Genomic DNA, 18098 nt, shown 5'->3' on the forward strand with positions numbered 1-18098 from the left:
GAAAAGATTAAAAAATTACATTATTTAAAAATTCCAGTCTGGACATCAACAATTGAAGCATTCTCGTATCCGATAATACATAAAAAGGAACAAACAGTTAGATATATAGAATTATTGAATGCAGAGGGTGAGCTCAAATCTAGTCAAGAGTTGAAGCAAGAAGGGATGGAAATGAACTGGTATTCATATGTACAGATACAATCTAGATATAATGAAGATAGAAAAACTAAAGGTCTATATAATAAAATGACTGAGCTAGATAAAATTCTAACAGGTACCGATGAAAAAGTAATTAAAAAATTATATGGATATTTATTGGAGTTTAAATTGCATGAAGAACAAGTTAAAGAAACTATGATTGCTTGGGGGAAAAATTTTAAGTATGGGATTGATTTAGAGAATTGGCAGAAATTGTGGTCTCAAAATTACAAAATGACAATGTCTACTGCATATAGAGAAAATTTGTATAAGATGTTTTACAGGTGGCATCTACCCCCGACCAGAATCGCAAGAATGTTTAAGAATAAATCAGAAAAGTGTTGGAAATGTCACCAGATACCTGGCTCATACTACCACATGTGGTGGACTTGCACTGAAGCTAAAAGATATTGGACTAAAATCCACATGTGGTTGGAGAAAATGATACATAAACAAATAGACTTTAAACCAGAGGTCTTTTTATTGGGAATTTTACCAGAAACCTACAACAAAGACTTAAAATATTTGATTGTAAATGTTGTAACAGCAGCCAGAATTGTATTTGCAAAAAACTGGAAAAATGAAACAATACCAAAAGAGGAAGAAATCATTCGAAAAATAATGGACTGTGCCGAAATGAGTAAATTGACATTTGAAATTAGAGAGCAAGAGGATGAACAATTTTATAAGATATGGGACCTGTTTTATCAATGGCTAAGGGAAAGAGAACAAAATTTTGGAAATGAAAAATGATATACTTATGCTTTAATTGGAAAAAGTAAATGATGATATAATTATGCTGTGAAATAATTCAACAATGATATAAGGAAGTACTAATATAAGGTCTGGTGATATAATGTATAAGTTTAAGAATTTATTATAATGATATTTCGCTGCTGATAAGGTAATTCTAGTAGGGGAACAAATGAAAACTGGTATATATAGGCAGCGATGCCTTGTTGAACAATGAAGGAATAAGATCTCTGTTTGAAGGTATGAAATGCAAGGTTAACAATGAATAGAAGTATATTCTCTGGGGGAAAACAATGCTAATGTTAACTGAATATATATGGTAGAAGGAAAATGAGACCTTTAGTTACATTAGAGGAAATATCTGAGATGGTAAACATTATTTGAAGATGTAGATGTTAAAACAACCGTAATCAAACGACATGCTGCATGTGATGATGGTTTTTTTTTTCTTTTTCCTTTTTTTGTTTTTTGTTTTTTTTTTTTTTTGTTTTTGTCTTTTTTTCCCCTTCCTTTTTGGACCTTTTTTGTCCTTTTTGGCCTTCCCCCCTCCCCCCACCCCTTTTTTTTTTTTCTCTTTTCCCCTTCTCTTTTTGAACTTTTTTTTTTTTTTGCCCTTTTTGGCCTCCCCCCCCTTCCCTCACCCTTTTTTTTTTTCCTCTTCCTCTCTCCCTTGTTTTACTTTGTTGTTTTTTGTTTTTTAAACCCTAGCTTATTGTGGTGCTTATTAAATATACAATAGAGAGATACGGGATGTATAAACTTAGTAGGGATGCACTTGTGATTAAACGACATATTGTATGTGAAGATGGGCTTTCCCTCCCCCCCCCTTTTTTTTTTCTCTCCATCCCCTCCCTTTCCCATTGTTGTCTATGTAACCAAAAAATAAAAATAATTTAAAAAAAAAAAAAATAAAAAAAATACAAAAAAAAAATAAAAAATAAAAGAAGACGGGCAGCACTAAAGCTATGGGACATCCACCTGGAGTGGCACCCAACTCTGGGCTCTAGGAGAGCTTCCCCAGCAGTCTCTGAAAACAAGAGAGCATGTTGAAGGACAGCAGAAATCAATCACTTTGTTATTGATTTTTTATTCCTGCATCATCATTTTCTGGATATGTCCTGACAGGAAGGACCACAAACTCACAACAGAACAGTGACCACAGGGGAGTATCTGTGATTTTTCTCTCACATGCTTTTCTCCAGCCTCTCCTCTGCACGTTGAGCCCAGAAAAAGTTCAGGATCCCAACAGAAGAAGTTGCTTCTCCCTGTAATTATGACCCTCTGGGCCTTTGAGATTTATATACCTTTGGTGCAACTGTCATATTGAAACCACATGGAAGGGATTTTGCATCAGAAAATGATAAATTTCTTAGGTCAAGCTCTGTGGGAAGAAGTTTTAGGAGAGGCAGGTTCTGTGCTCTTGAATGTATCTTTCTCTCTTTTCCAGGTGAAGCTCTGGTAGTCTCTGTCTGGATGAGAAAAGCCTCTGGCATTTCCACCTTCTGAGAATGGTCTAAATTCTTCCAACTCTTATTCATGGTTAGAAGCGGTCAAGTGATTCATTCAGCCCATGAATTATGGACCTCCTGCTCCTGCTCCTGATGCTGCTGATGTCTCAACCAGTCTCTGGGAAGCTTAGAATGAAGTGTGTGATCAATTTGGATCACCAGAATGGACAGAATCCATGGACCTATTACAAGCCAGGAGACCATCTCATTGGTGTAGTCACAACTGAAAAACAAATATTGCCTATAATGTTGCCTTTCAACAGTGCTCCTTCTTTACCTTCCCATTCGTAAGTCATTCAGGGTGATGGATCTGTATTCCCTCCATTTGCAGTTCTAACACTCTCCTTCCTTTCCTTCTTATTTCATTTATTCCTATCTTGCACGATGTGTCTGTTTTCCTGAATATTTTCAATTTCCATGGCTTCTTTCTTTTGTCTGATATTGTGGAAAAGACTCAGATCCAAAGATGGGGCTGAAAAAAACCCTGAAAGAATTCCAGCCACTTCAATCCTCAATTCATCACTTGAATTCTGACTTTTGTTTAAAGTAGTGATAGAAACAGTTGTAGTTGCCTCAGACCAGCCTATTTCAATACTTTTATAATTGATCAGAAAGAGGATTGTATTTTTTTCAAAAAACATATTTTGTTACTCTTGATAATAACCTGAACATTTTTCTACAGTACATTTTCTTATGGTTTTTTATACACCCTACAATTAATTTTCACCATACAAGTGGTCAACAAAAATCCCCAGCTCCTGCACAACCTCACACTGGGCTACAATATTCAAGACAACTATCTGAGCACTTTCCGCACTTCAGATGCCTTGCTGGACATTCTCTCCACTGGAGAAGCCAATGTCCCCAACTACGGCTGTGGAAGGAAGGAGAACCTTCTGGCTCTACTTGATGGAGCTAGAAGGGAAATCTCCATCCAGATGTCAACATTAGGAGGCACCTACAAAGTCCCACAGGTTTGTGTGTTTTTCTCTAACTGATAAAGTACATGGTGGTGGGGAATAAGTAATAGGTCCAAAATCTTCTCCACAGAATTCAGGAGGTGTTTTTCTCCATACTGGAAAGCATGTTAAATATTTTTTTCCTATTATGTTCATGTTCAAATTCATCATAAAAGGCCTGAAGAGCAATAAGGTCCCAGGAGAAGACTTTCTACCAGTTATTCCACTATTCAAAAAACATCCCTCATTGTAGGACCCTCTATTGGCAATTATAGTTAGTCTATCAGATATTGTGGCTAAACTTTATTGCACATTTCTCTTAAGTAAATTTGAGAGTGGATAGAAAAGCAAGACAGTGCAGAAGAACAAGAACATTTTAGGGAGAGTTATATAAATTTGTATAATAAATTATGTATAATAAATGTTAAGGAGTCTTTGATCACATCATAATTCTCTGATCATTAATAAATCAAAGTCCAAAGTTTTGTTCTTTGGGAAAGAACATCATAGCCACAGATGGCTATTCAATGGTGAGCCAATGGAGCAAATTAACACCTTTCCTTACATGGGGAAGTTTTCCCTGAGACTGAATCTTGGATCCCTCATCATCAAAGGAGCTCATTTAGAGGAAGGACATGAATGAATCTAGTGCTTAAACTAAAACCTCACAGCTCTCCAGCTTCTTTAGCCCCAACTATTAAAGTATATAAGGCCAAAGTTCCCCCATGTTCTTATATTGAGCTGAATCTGGATTACTGAAGCAGAGAAAGATGTTGCAATCTTCAAAAATATCATACAGCACGGGGCCTTTATTGGAATAAAAAACTTCATTTGAGATTTGCGCTTCTGTAAGTCTAAGTGTGATAACTTGTAGAGGTGTTACAACAGCATGATTTGCATTTTTTATGTTATTATTTTTTTCTTATTTTTTCTTACATTCCATTTTTATACACAGTCTTGCTAATATTCTGTTAATATTTTAAATGATGTCTAAACAAACAATTCTAATATGTTTATCAGAACAAAGCTGAATTAATTTAAAGCTAATATTTTGGGCTTGATCTGATCCCTATATAACACAAGATTCCTCACTGTTTTTTCAGATCGGAGACAACTTTATTTCAGAGGCTCTGAATGATAAAAGAAAATTTCCTTTTTGCCACCACATGTTCCCCAAAGAAGGATTCCATTACTCAGCAATTGTCCAACTGCTCCTCCATTTCAGATGGACCCTGATTGGTCTCTTTGCTTCAGACACGGAGAAGGGAGAGAATTTCATGAGGATTTTTCCTCCTATGCTTGTCAGGAGTGGAATTTGTGTAATTATATTACAACGATTCTTAACAACGGGATATACAGCATCCCTCAAAGATGCCCTCTCTAAGTGGAGACAAGTCAACGTCTTTGTTCACTTCATAGAAGGTGCTTCCCTTTGGGCCAGAATTCTTCCTTTCCATTTAGCATTTATGCGTCTGCCAGGACCCATTGAGGGGAAAGTCTGGATCCTCACAAGTTTTATACAGTACTTAATAAAAAAGCACAGACTTCTCAAATTCATTCATAGTATTTGGAAGTTTGGTATGTTTGGAAATAAAAGACCAGAAGATGATGCCTTTGAACCCTATTTTTTTGTGGAACCCCAGTTTGAAGAACATTATTTTCGCTGTTCTCTTTCAAAGCACATCTTTTCTGTCAAAGGCCACAGAAGATGCACCCAGAAAGCCCCACTGGAGACCCAGGAGAAAAGGAACAGGAGACAGTTCACAAATGACTATCAATATCACAGTCTCATGAAGATTCTGGCCCAGGTCTTGAATGCCGCCTATTCCTCCAGATTGAGGAGGGGAAGGAAGCTGGGAGAAAAGACTTTGGGGTCTCCAAGGCTGCAGCCATGGCAGGTAAGGGGTCCCGATATGGATCCATTACGCTTAGATCCTTTGGAGAAGGAGTCCAGAGGAGAAGGAAAGGAACCATCTCAATCTATTTATGCTACCAAAGTTGGACAGATTTGGCCAATCTAATTGCTCAGGGGATAATGCTCCATAGAGTAGACACCATGACAGATAAATTTTCATATCCAACATAGCTCATTTTAAAAGGCTGTTAGGAATTTTTAAATACATTCCTGTATGTATGGATTTGAGATCAGCATTGTGTTATGTTGCCCTTATCAATTTGAAGTACATCCTGAGACCATCTAGCCCAACCCCTCCTCTCTGCAGGAATCCCAGTTAAAGCTTCTCTGACTAATGGCTGCTCAGCCTTTGCCTTAAGGCAGATATGTCAAACTCAAGGCTGCAATGTGGTTAGATTGGGCCAATTGGGCCATCCTAGAGACAGTGAGGAGCCAGCCCCCCCCCCCCGCTTCCTGCCCTGCCCCCATGTGCATGCAGTTGACATGTGATGAGCACCATCTTGCCCCACAGGCTGATTGTCCTGACTGTCCTCCGACATTGGGTGGCTGCCATGGTCCCCATAGAGTGTAGAGCCCCAGCAGCTGTGTGGTGCCCTCCACCAGTGCCTCTGCCACATCCGTGGCTCACTCACTTGCTTAGCCTTGCCCACTGGTTCCATAGCCCCCAGACATTTCCGTTTCACCTGGATGGCCCCCTTGCCTTCCACCCCCACCCCCATGTGGGAAAGACTCAGCCAGTGGCAGCGCTGCCACCTTCTTGCCCTTCCCTCATTCCTCCTGGGGAGGGAGAGAAGAATGAAGGAGAGGAGAGGGAGGGAGGGAGGAGAAAAGAAGGAGGGAAAGAGGGAGGGAGGCAGAGGAAGGAGGGTGGGAGATTGGAATGAGAGGGAGAGTCTGAATGAAATCCTGCCTTGGCACTGGCCACCAACAGTCCTGCTGCCCTCTCGCCCTCTTCTGGCCCCCTCCTCTCCTGCTGGGTCGCCCATTGTATTACTGAGGATGCTTTGCTTACAAAGCTGTGTCTCCTTGCAAGGAGGGGGAGGGTAAGGTGACCAGACGTCCCGCTTTTGGCGGGACACACCCGCCTTCCAACGCATTTTCCCGCGTCCCGCCCGCCTTTTTAAAAGGCACGCTTTTTTTGGCGCTCGCAGCTCCCGCCCATCAGCTGCTGGGCTGGCTCATCGTTCTGTTCTATGCTACCTACAAATTTAAGCCAGCCCAGCCTGCCGCTCATTGATTTAATTGGCCTGGACTCCAGCCAATCAGTGAGCTGGCTAGGATGGAAAACTTTAAGCACGCACGAGGGTGCTTAAAATTTTCCATCCCAGCCAGCTCACTGATTGGCTGGAGTCCGCTTAAGCACGCCGCGCAAGTTGTGACTCTCACGAGTCTCCATTTCATTTCGCCTCCGCTGTTTGTTTTTGCTGCACTGCCCTGGTGAGTAACTCCGGTGCCGGTGGGAATCGGGAGGCTTCGCCGCTTCGGGTGGGCGGCGGTGGCCTTTAGCAAGGGAAGGGAAGGCCTTCCCTTGCGAGCTACTCATGAGAGGAACTGGGGGGGGGGGGGAACCGGGCAACCAGAGAGAGGGGAAGAAGATCGTCCCTCCCCGCAACTCCCCAGATTTTGGAAGCCGGGTGTGTGTGGAAGGCGGGGTTTTTGAGGAAAGCGCTTGGCCATCCCTGTTAGCCGCAGCCCCAGACGGAGGAGTGAAGCCCGAGCTTTCATTGCCGTTCCCGCCAGTCGCAGCGGGGAAGCCGGCATCGGTGACTCCGAGGTGCGCTAACTGAAATGCGGTCTTCCTTTAGTCTCTGCTTGCAGTCTCTGGGATGATCGTTGGCGGGTGGGGGAAGCGAGGGCGCAGCTGAGCCGGGGAGGCAGAGATGAGAAGTGAGGGCTAAAAATGCAAAGCGCGCTGAAGAGAGCAAGCGAAGGATCCCCAAAGCGAAGGACGGGCGGGTAGCGCTTGACCAGCATGTGAGAAGGCAGGCTGGAAGTGGCCGCGGAAGGGAAAAGAGGCGGCCACGTGTATCGGTTCTCCTTGTGGAGGTTCGTAGCAAGGGTCCGCTGGCAGGTAGGTTTGGGCGGGGCGAAGGCCTCAGTCAAGGGAGTGAAAATGGGTGGGGAGGAAATGGAGCCGAGCCCGGGGAAAGCAGGGAGACTAGCCGCGAGGAAGCCACGGTGCCTGCCCTCCAGCTCAATGGATACCTGGCCGGTAAACTCATGGTACGGGCGAGGGTTGGACGGCTGGGGGTGGGGGTGGCTGCTGCCGAGGCCTCCAGCCTTGCAATCCTGGGCGGGAAGGCGAAGGTTAGCTCCGGAGCTGCGGAAGACCGTTGCACCGGGAGGCCTCCGCCCTGGGGATCCCCTGCTCCACCCATTCAGATTAGCCCCAAACCCAAAGGAGCCTGGGCGCAGGGGTGCAGGCCAGGGATGACGGGGTTTGGGCGCTCGGAAAAGGAAGGGGTGATCTCCCCCTCCATTCGTCTGTCCCGCTGCAGAGCTCCTCCCAGGGGAGGGGGAGGCAGCGAGTGCGCTGATCCCCGTTTGCAAGGGAAGCGCCGCTGCCCACCCAAAGCCTCCCAATTCCCACCGCCGGAGTTACTCACTTACGTGAAGCTGCCCGCCCTTCCCTTTTTCTTTAAACGAGCTTCAGTTTCCAAGGGGGGAAAAAAGCTTTATGTGCCACCATTATTGAGTTCCTCATCAATTGAGATCCGCCCACGATCAACTGAGGCACCTGCAAAGCAAAGGCATCACATCGCCACCACCCATGTTCACGAGGCGCCAGGCATCGCAGGGCACAGAGGAACTCAGCAGACAGACGGGAGACCGGGTGGGGGAGGAAGAGATCCCGTCCAGGGTAGGCTCTCCGCTTTTCCCTCTTTTTACCCTGGATGGGATCTCTTCCTTCCCCCCTCCCCCGGTCTCCGTCTCTCTGCTGGGTTCCTCTACGCCCCCCAACTGGCAACGATCAATTCCAGACCCTCTAACTGGTAAATAGACCTGAGGCCATAAGTGGAATTGGGGTCCGTGGGGTCCGTGCAGGGAGGAGAAGAAAGATTCCTCCTAGCACGAACTCCACTGACTAAAGAGCTTTCACATGGAGGGAGGAATCTCCTGTCCCCCCAGCTCCCTTTCGCCCGCAGCAGAGATCAGGCGGGCCAGAGGAAGCACTTTATTCAGTGGATGCATGCAGGGAGGAGGGGATATATTCGTTCCTGCGCATAGTCCACTGATTAAGGTACTTGCTTTTGCTCGCCCGAGCTCTGATGCCGGCAAAAGAAAAGTCCTTTCCTTCACCTGAATCCCGCCCGAGCTCTGATGCAGGCACCGTGGGGTCCGTGCAGGGAGGAGAAGAGAGATTCCTCCCAGCACACACTCCACTGACTAAAGGGCTTTCACGTGGAGAAAGAATAAACTGACAGTTGGTCGGAGGGAAGGTGGGGGTGGGGGTGGAGGCTGAGTGTCCAAGGAAGCCAACCCAGACAGGCATCGCAGGGCGCAGAGGAATCCAGCAGACAGACGGGAGACGGGGGGGGGGAGAGGGAGGAAAAGATCCCATCCAGGGTAGGCTCTCCGCTTTTCCCTCTTTTCACCCTGGACGGGATCTCTTCCTTCCCCCCTCCCCAAGTCTCCCCTCTGTCTGCTGGCTTCCTCTACGCCCCCCAACTGGCAACGATCAATTCCAGACCCTCTAACTGGTAAATAGACCTGAGGCCATAAGTGGAATTGGGGTCCGTGCAGGGAGGAGAAGAAAGATTCCTCCCAGCACAAACTCCACTGACTAAAGAGCTTTCACATGGAGGGAGGAATCTCCTGTCCCCCCAGCTCCCTTTCACCTGCAGCAGAGATCAGGCGGGCCAGAGGAAGCACTTTATTCAGTGGATGCATGCAGGGAGGAGGGGATATATTCGTTCCTGCGCATAGTCCACTGATTAAAGTACTTGCTTTTGCTCGCCCGAGCTCTGATGCCGGCAAAAGAAAAGTCCTTTCCTTCACCTGAATCCCGCCCGAGCTCTGATGCAGGCACCGTGGGGTCCGTGCAGGGAGGAGAAGAGAGATTCCTCCCAGCACACACTCCACTGACTAAAGGGCTTTCACGTGGAGAAAGAATAAACTGACAGTTGGTCGGCGGGAAGGTGGGGGTGGGGGTGGAGGCTGAGTGTCCAAGGAAGCCAACCCAGACAGGCATCGCAGGGCGCAGAGGAATCCAGCAGACAGACGGGAGACCGGGGGGGGGGAGGGGAGAGGGAGGAAAAGATCCCATCCAGGGTAGGCTCTCCGCTTTTCCCTCTTTTCACCCTGGACGGGATCTCTTCCTTCCCCCCTCCCCAAGTCTCCCCTCTGTCTGCTGGCTTCCTCTGTGCCCTGCAATGCCCGGCGCCTCGTGAACATGGGTAGCGGCGATGTGATGCCTTTGCATCCGTATTGAGGTTGGCATGTTTCCGGTGGTGCTCTGGGAGGAGGGGGAATGATGGAGGGGAGGACGGCGGCGCGGCGGCCCGTGCCTAGAGCGGAGCCAAAAGAGGTCCGTGACGGTGGCTCGGAGCAGAACGGGAAGAAAAGGTGCTGCAGGCCTGGGGAGTGGGGGAGCGGGAGGAGCGCTGGTGGTTTGTTTTTGGGGTGGGGGGCGTGACGGGGAAGGGGGTGACTGCGCGGAGAGGCTCAGAGGCAGACCGCGCAAGCTTCCTTTCCCAGCGCACGCCCCTCTCAGCACCGTCCCCATCGACTGCCAGGCGTATCCGCCTCTGAGCCTCTCCGTTTTGTTCCGAGAACGGGCTGCTTGGTGAGAGGAAAGGGAGCTCCCTGGGAAGCGAGAGCAGCGAAGAGGTGATGCAGTTGCAGAATTCCCCGACACTCGCTTTTTTAAAAAACCCAGCCTACCTCGTAGGGTTGTTGTTACGGGGCTAGACTAGGAAAGGCAGCCTCTCTCCCGTTTTCGAGAAAAAGTAAGGATGTCCATCTGGTAGAACAACCACCTGTGCAATTTGGTGGCGATCCGCGAACGTTCAAGCCATGTAATGCGTGGGAAGGCATAGAATAAAGTTAGCATACTTGAAGTGAAATAGGCTTTGGTTATGTTTAGGTTGCATTAGCTAAAATGTGCCAATACCGTCCTTGTTGGTAAGAATTGTTGTCATGTTAGAAGAATGACTAAGGCTGACAGCCTAATCTACTCTGTATTAAATAAATAAATGGATGGAAGGAAATGAAAGAATACAGAAAAGGTTGGTGAGGCATTTAGTGGCCTATGGATGAGAATGGTGGCTGTTTAGTAAGAAAATCTGTTTGGAATGTGCATATATATTCATATGTGGCCATAGCAAAATAATAAATAGAAATAAAAAAGCATGAGTGATTTTTACTGTTTTTGATGAAAGTGAGAGGATTAGAGAAGGCTTGGTGCAGCAAGGATCCCACTATCTTACCATTTTATTTTTCTTTATGTACACTGAGAGCATATTCACCAAAGACAAATTCCTTGTGTGTCCAATCACACTTGCCTAATAAACTATTCTATTCTATTTTACTCTACTCTATTCATTTCTATTTCAATTCTAACAAGGAGTTTAGCTTCTCTCTCTTGAAAATGTAAGCTGGCATAAGGCATTATAATGCAAGCTCAAACAGTTCATTTAGTGACCAAAGTTACAATGGCATTGAAAAAAGTGTCTGATCACCATTTTCACACTTAGCGACCATTTTCACACTTAGCGACCGTTGCAGCATCCTCATGGTCACGTGATCAAAATTTTGATGTTTGCAACAGATTCGTATTTATGATGGTTTCAGTGTCCTGGGGTCATGTTTGACAAAATATAAAATTTTTAATCAAGCGCCCCCCCCCCTCCCGGTCAATGGTGTCCCTCTTTACCAATCTGAAAATCTGGTCACCTTAGGGGAGGGGGCCTTCATCTCACCCCCCCCCCCACTTTGCTTTCTGCTTCCGCAGGTCCCCAGGCTCTGCCCCTAAGGGCAGGGATAAGCAGGAGGCCAGCATTGGGTCAGGACTGGTGTGGAGATCTCCCGGCAGCCTCCATGAGCAACCTGGCCAAGGAGAGCAAGCACTGCAGCAGCAGTCCCCAGGAAGAGGTCAGGGAGGCTAGGCTGGGCTGGGCTGCGGGGTCTCCAGGAGCTTGTGGGCTGGGCTGGACACTTGCCCTCCATTGCCTGGAGCTCTGGACAGCCTGTGCTGTCATCCGGAGGTCCTCCGAGTGGCCTGACAGGGATGGTGAGGCTCCTCAGTTGGATAAGGTTTGGCGCTCACTGTGATTTTGCCTTCCTCCACTGGAGACTTCTGGATCCCCCCCTAGAAGCCTTGCCTGTGCCCCCCCCCCAAAGGAAGTGTGTGGAAGGAGAAAGTTGGCAGGAAGCCGTTTCCTCCCAGTCCACCTTCTGCCTTGAGAGATCTCTGGAGAGGAGGAGGGAGTGGGAGGGGGGGAGCTGCATGAGGGGAAGCTGCCCCAACAGGCCAGCATCCTTTCTACCCATGATTGGAAACAGGGATTCCCTTTCAAGAAGGCCCAGCCTCCCTCATGCTGCTCCCCTTCCCCTGCCTCTGCCTCCTTCTCCTCCTCCTCTTGCTCTCCAGAGATCTCTCAAGGCAGAAGTTGGACCTAACGGCTTCCTGCAAACTTTCTCCTCCATGTTCCACATGCAGCAGCCTCTTCCTCTGCCTCCCAAATGCCAAGGATGTCTGGGATTGGGAGAAGAACGTTTCCTTCGGGGGAGCTGTGCTGAATACCGTGGCACGACAAAACTGCGCTCGACTAAGCCGCGCCCGCGTCGCTGACGTCATCAACAGGGCGACAACAGCGAGCGCGGAGAAAGAAAGGCACTTTAAATAGCGCTTTGAAAGCAAGCCGATTCAACTTAAGGTAAGGGTTAGGTTTAGGGTTAGCTTTAGGGTTAGCTTTAGGGTTAGGGTAAGGGTTAGGGTTAGGTTTAGGGTTAGGTTAAGGGTTAGGGTTAGGGTTAAGTTTAGGGTTAGGTTAAGGGTTAGGATTAGGTTTAGGGTTAGGTTAAGGGTTAGGATTAGGATTAGGGTTAGGGTTAGGGTTAGGGTTAGGGGGGTTAGGTTTAGGGGTTAATTTTAGGTTTAGCGTTTACAGCGTGCTTCTGTCTCCGCGCTGTTGTCGCCCTGTTGATGACGTCAGCTACGCGGTTTCATCGAGCGCGCTTTAGTTGAACACAGTTTTGTGGTGGAACTGCTGAATACACACACGTGCACACACATCATTCCAAGCTTGGAGACTTTTATCCACATTAGAGCTTACAAACTGCCAATTAGGCCTGGGCTTGGGGAGAAGGCCTCTCTTTCCTCTTTGGATAAAAGTTCCCAAACCTGGATTGTGGTGTGTGTGTGTGTGTGTGTGTGTGTGTGTGTGTGTGTGTGTGTGTGTGTGTTCATGTGCTCACATGCTTGACTGCCAGCAGTTTGGGGAGGTGAGGAGCTTGTGGGGCACTGAATTGTCACCACAATGAGTTAGCTGGTACAACTTATTGCGTCTCAACCCAGCTTCCCAAAGACAGCCATGCCCAATGGGCAGCGTCAAGCCAGCCATGCCCACCCAGCCATGCTCACCAGTAGTGGGATTCCAACTTTTTTCTTACAAGTTCTATAAGAGTACAGCACTCAAAGAGCCCTTGGTGTCAGTGTCAGTCTGCCATGCAAATAAACTGACCTAAAAAACTATGTAGATCATAGAATATAGATCAGGGAACAGTGGGGGTGGGAGGGTGGGGCCAGCCAGAGGTGGTATTTGCTTGTTCTCCAAACTACTCAAAATTTCCACTACTAGTTCGCTAGAACTGGTCCGAACTGGCTGAATACTACCTCTGATGCCCACCCGCCCACGCCCACCCAGCCATGCCCACATGGTTGCAGCGACGCAACTGTGACCACCCAGCCACGCCCATCTGGCCGCTATGAGTCATCATAGTTTTACCTGCTACTGGCCCTTGAGTGCAACCATGAGGCTGATGTGGCCCTCAATGAAATGGCGTTTAACCCCATTGCCTTAAGACCCTCCGTGAAGGGGAGACTGAATTTCTGTGTTTGACTGGCTCAACTCTAAAAGAGCTCCTCCTTTCAGGATTTTCCCCCTTTCATTTGGCCAGAATCTCCTCTCTTGTCCCTGAGTTCATGCTACCAGGACTGACTCTCTGGAATAACCCTGAAAAGATTCCAAGCTTTTGTCTCAGCATCTTTCAGTTAGACTGTATTCTCCCTTCTCCCACTGGGAGATTTTGTAAGTTGGAAAAGCTGCTCCCAGACTTCTTTCTTTCCACTTCCGTAGAGCAAGATGGCTCTTCTCCTCCTTGTCTTTCTTTGAGGCCAAGAGCAGCTCCTTTGAGCTCTTCCTTGGCTTCCTTGTCTGACCCAAGTTTTCTGCAAGGTCTTCTCCAAGTGTGGGGCCTCCAAGGGGACCTGAGACTTGAGTTGGAGCCTCTCCAAATCAGGATGCTGACTTCCTGGGAGTCTGATGGAGGCATTTGCCTTCTTTCCTGCTGACTCACATTCAGTTTGCAATCATCTAGTATTTTGATATTATTTTCATAAACACACTTATTAAATTTGGTCTCCCTCATTTTCTTCCCACTGCTTCATTAATCTTATATAAGATACTATTGTTTATCAGGTGATGAAATAATTTTTTCCCACTGCTTTTTACTCATGCTCTCTTTTCAATTAGGAAATCAGAAATAATTCCTTAGAAATGTGATACTCTTTAAAACACATCAAATTAGCTTTGTCTGAGAATTCTTATAAACATTGCATCAAATCTTGAATTACAGACATTTATGAACTCTTCTGAATTGACAGTATAGAAAAAATGATTAACCAGGATAGGTTATTATTCATAACTACACAGTGATGAGAAATATTAAAAACATTAAAAGTTATTTGAGTACATTTTTACGACAGTTTTTATCCACTTAATCATACCATTGACTTCTCATTTAACTAAGTTTCTAGTCACATCACAAAATTGTTCATACTTTATAGAAATCAGATTATATTACAAGCATTGCCATAATCTGGGAAGTGTGCAATTTAAGATGTAAAAACGTCTGTTAAAGTAGCATTACAATAAAGTTGAATTAGTTAATCTGGTGATGTTTCCTGTCTGGTCTACCAGGGAGAAAATTAGTCTGACAAATTTCTGGTTGACTAATGCATGCTTTCTGTTAATCAATCTGCTGTTTCCAATTAGTTTATGAATAATTTGTCTGTCTCCATTATTCATTTTATTTATCACCTGCTCTAGAAGGTTCACTATAATTGACCAATTGTGTCAATTATATTTTCCCAATATATATCTTCTCAGAATATGATTGGCAAATCTTGCTGAGCATTTTTTGTTTGCTTATGAAGATAATGTTCTCCTAACTAAGTATATTTAAAAGATAGAAAATTGTAGAAGAAATATTCAAATCTGTGACAAGAAACAAAGTTTTCTGCTTTTCAAATTCTTGAATGTTTCAATACTAGTTTCATCCCTTTCTGGACAAGAACATGTTTTGCAATCTTTCTCACATTAAACTCTACATGGATCAAAATGGAGAAATAGGAGCAGATCTGGCCATTGATGGCATCTTGGTTCTCCTGAAGGAGGATCCCAGGAAAGAGGCTCTAGGGATTATTCATAGACAGAGACTTTTTATCATTCCAAAAGCTCTTACACATCTTAAGCTTCTCAACAAGGTGGGTGAGATTATGGTGGCTTTTCCCTGTTTTCCAAAGCCTGAGGTCCCATTTCAAGTGAGTCAGCTTTGTCCCCACGGTGAATGATTTTCCGGTTGAATTGAATGTGGGGAGTAGAAACCTGATGGTTTTCTTAGACTGTTTGGGCGGTTTCAGTGTTATTCCATTTTGTAGCATCTACACTTTAGTATCTCCATTAGAAACCCAGAAGGGCTGGGGAGTGTCTAGCAAATGCATTGGTTTTGTTTGCTTCTTGTACACAAATAGCAAAGAAGAAGGCAAATCAGTTGACCAGGGCCTGAATTTAGGTTTTGAGAGGTAAAATTAAATCATGATTGGGTGGAGGTCCTTTGAGTTCTATTGGGAAGAAGTTTCATCTTGTCCTGCTTGGGGAAAGTGTTCATAGTCTAGGATGTTCTTCCACAGACCAGACATATATTTTTTTAATTTTATTTATTTTGTCAAGCATGTATAAGATAACAGATATAAGCATAAACATGATTATGAATACTGGAAATGGGTACGAATAAATGGGGACAGTAAGACAGAGAGGATAGGCATGTTGGTCCCTTTATGCACGCCCCTTAAAGACCTCGTAGGAATGGGGTGAGGTCGACAGTAGACAGTCTAAGGTTAAAGTTGTGGGGGTTTGGGGATGAAACCACAAAGTCAGGTAGAGCATTCCAGGCATTGACCACTCTGTTGCTGAAGTCGTATTTTCTGCAATCGAATTTGGAATGGTTTACTTTAAATTTGTATCTATTGTGAGCTCATGAATTGTTGCGGTTGAAGCTGCGGTAGTCATTGACAGGTCAAACATTGTAACAGATAATTTTGTGTACTACACTCAGGTTATCCATGCCCCCCCTCTCTCTCAGGCAAACACTGGCATAGAGCAATAGTCCTTCTGCTCCTAGGAAGGAGCTCCAAGGCTCTGGGTTCACATGAAATCACCATGACTATCATGATGTGCCCAAGGACTGATGTGCCCAATCAAGACTTTGATCCAAGCCATTCTTCATCTCAGAAGTTACAAGGGAGAAATTGAAAGGAAATGGTAGATTTGGCCTTTGGCTTGTAAGAGGATCCTTTTTGAGGGACACGTTCTCATGACCTCACCTCCATCTCATCTCACTCCAGTTCTAGAAACTAGGCAGTCAGTTTTAGTCTGACTTCTCCAGTATGGCAGACCCAAGGTTGAACAAATAACTGCAAATCAACAAAGAACATCTCTGTTAAAATTGACAGTCCTAATTCCTAAGAAATATTTCCTTTGTATTTTAAGTTCGAGATAGTTTCAGACTACTTTCAAAGGAGAGAAGCTTTGCAATGTTTTACGTACTCTAGAAGAAAACTTTCCAGATCCTACTGGTGAGAAGTTTTTTTCTTCATGACAGGCTATGATGAGGAACTCCTGTCTTTCACTTACTGCTTAAATCTTTCCTCAATTCCATCCACTCAGATTTTATTAAGTAGGAATGTCCTTTATTGCTATATGATAGGCCAGAAGCAAAAGGGAGGAGTTAAGTGAACAATCTGCAGTAATTTCATCTCCAAAAATTATTTTGAATCACTTAGAGATTTCAAATTTACCTAAGTGAATCCTAGAGGCTACTTGGGTAATGTCCACATCTACCTCCATTTTCCATGGATGGAGAGTCCTAATACTTTTTCTTTGCCATTCCTTGTTTTCTCCTCAGTCCCTGCCTCAGTCCAAATGCGTGGAAAGTTGTCACCCTGGATTTCTCAAGAGGGCTCGAGAAGGAGAGCCAGTTTGCTGCTACGACTGCGTTCCTTGTCCGGAGGGAACCTTCTCCACTCAGGAAGGTGGGTGTTACTGGAGGAAAGGAAGTGGAACTGATTCATTACATACATCAAATAATAAAGGTTCCTATGATGGTTCTGATTATCACAGAGGAAATTATTCAGGTCCCAATTCTTCTCTCACTTTCATAAATGATTAAACAAAAATTGATTAAAAAAAACATTTATACTTTTTATCTTCGCCCACTGGAGGTACTAATAAACATGTCCTGAAAAAATGCTTCTGGTATCACTTGTTTTCCAAATAAGGTGTTTCTTGAAAGGTAAAAGGAGAGAATAGTAAGGGAATATGTTTTTATTCCTCAGATGCAGGAAAATGTGTCAAGTGTCCTGACGATAAATAGCCAAATGAGGACAGAGTCCAATGTATCCCCAAAGTTATTACCTTCCTGTCTTATGAAGAACTTCTGGGAATCATCCTGGTCTCCTTTGCTGTAGTTTTGTTCCTAAACTCAGGCCTTGTCTTAATCATCTTCATTAGATACCGAGAAACTCCCCTTGTGAAAGCCAACAACCGGGACCTCTCCTACATCCTCCTGGTCTCCCTCCTGTTTTGCTCCTTGTCTTCTTCTCTCTTCATTGGTCAACCAAGAAAGGCTATCTGCCTTCTCCGACAAATGGTTTTCAGCATCATCTTCTCAACTGCCATTTCTTCTCTCTTGGCCAAAACCATCACGGTGGTGCTGGCTTTCCTGGCCACAAAACCAGGAAACCAAGTGAAGAGATGGTTGGGGAAGAGCTTGGCCAACACCATCATCCTTTCTTCTTCTGCAGTCCAAATTATCATCTGCTCCATCTGGCTGGGAGTTTCTCCCCCCTTCCCTGATTCTGACCTCCACTCCCAGCCTGGAGAGATCATCCTGCAATGCAATGAAGGGGCTGTTGTCGTGTTCTACGTCATCCTCGGCTACATGGGCTTCCTGGCTGCCATCTGCTTCACGGTGGCTTTCCTGGCCAGGAATCTGCCTGGGGCCTTCAACGAAGCCAAGCTGATCACCTTCAGCATGCTGGTCTTCTGCAGTGTCTGGGTGACTTTTGTGCCCACCTACCTGAGCACCAAAGGAAAATACATGGTGGCTGTCCAGGTCTTCTCCATCCTGGCCTCCAGTGCTGGTCTGCTGGGCTGCATCTTCATCCCCAAGTGTTACATTATCCTTCTGAGGCCAGACCTGAACACAAAGGAGCAGTTTAGAGCTAGAACAAATGTAGAAATATGTGAAAAAACACCATAA

The 18098-nt window shown here is 45.5% G+C and overlaps 1 pseudogene across 1 annotated transcript in view; it reads left to right on the plus strand.

The window, feature by feature from the left end:
- Positions 1-18098, plus strand: part of LOC148042493 (vomeronasal type-2 receptor 26-like) — a 38813-nt pseudogene extending 20715 nt beyond the window's left edge. Inside the window, exons 2-5 of the transcript XR_015695160.1 lie at positions 2399-3433; positions 4522-5316; positions 16743-16869; positions 17173-18098. The product of XR_015695160.1 is annotated as a vomeronasal type-2 receptor 26-like (transcript). The remainder of the gene's footprint in view (positions 1-2398; positions 3434-4521; positions 5317-16742; positions 16870-17172) is intronic.

The sequence above is a fragment of the Thamnophis sirtalis genome, unplaced genomic scaffold (assembly GCF_051295495.1).
Source record: "Thamnophis sirtalis isolate CommonGarterSnake01/CBP01778 unplaced genomic scaffold, rThaSir2_p1.2 scaffold_15, whole genome shotgun sequence".
NCBI classification, from domain to species: domain Eukaryota; kingdom Metazoa; phylum Chordata; class Lepidosauria; order Squamata; family Natricidae; genus Thamnophis; species Thamnophis sirtalis.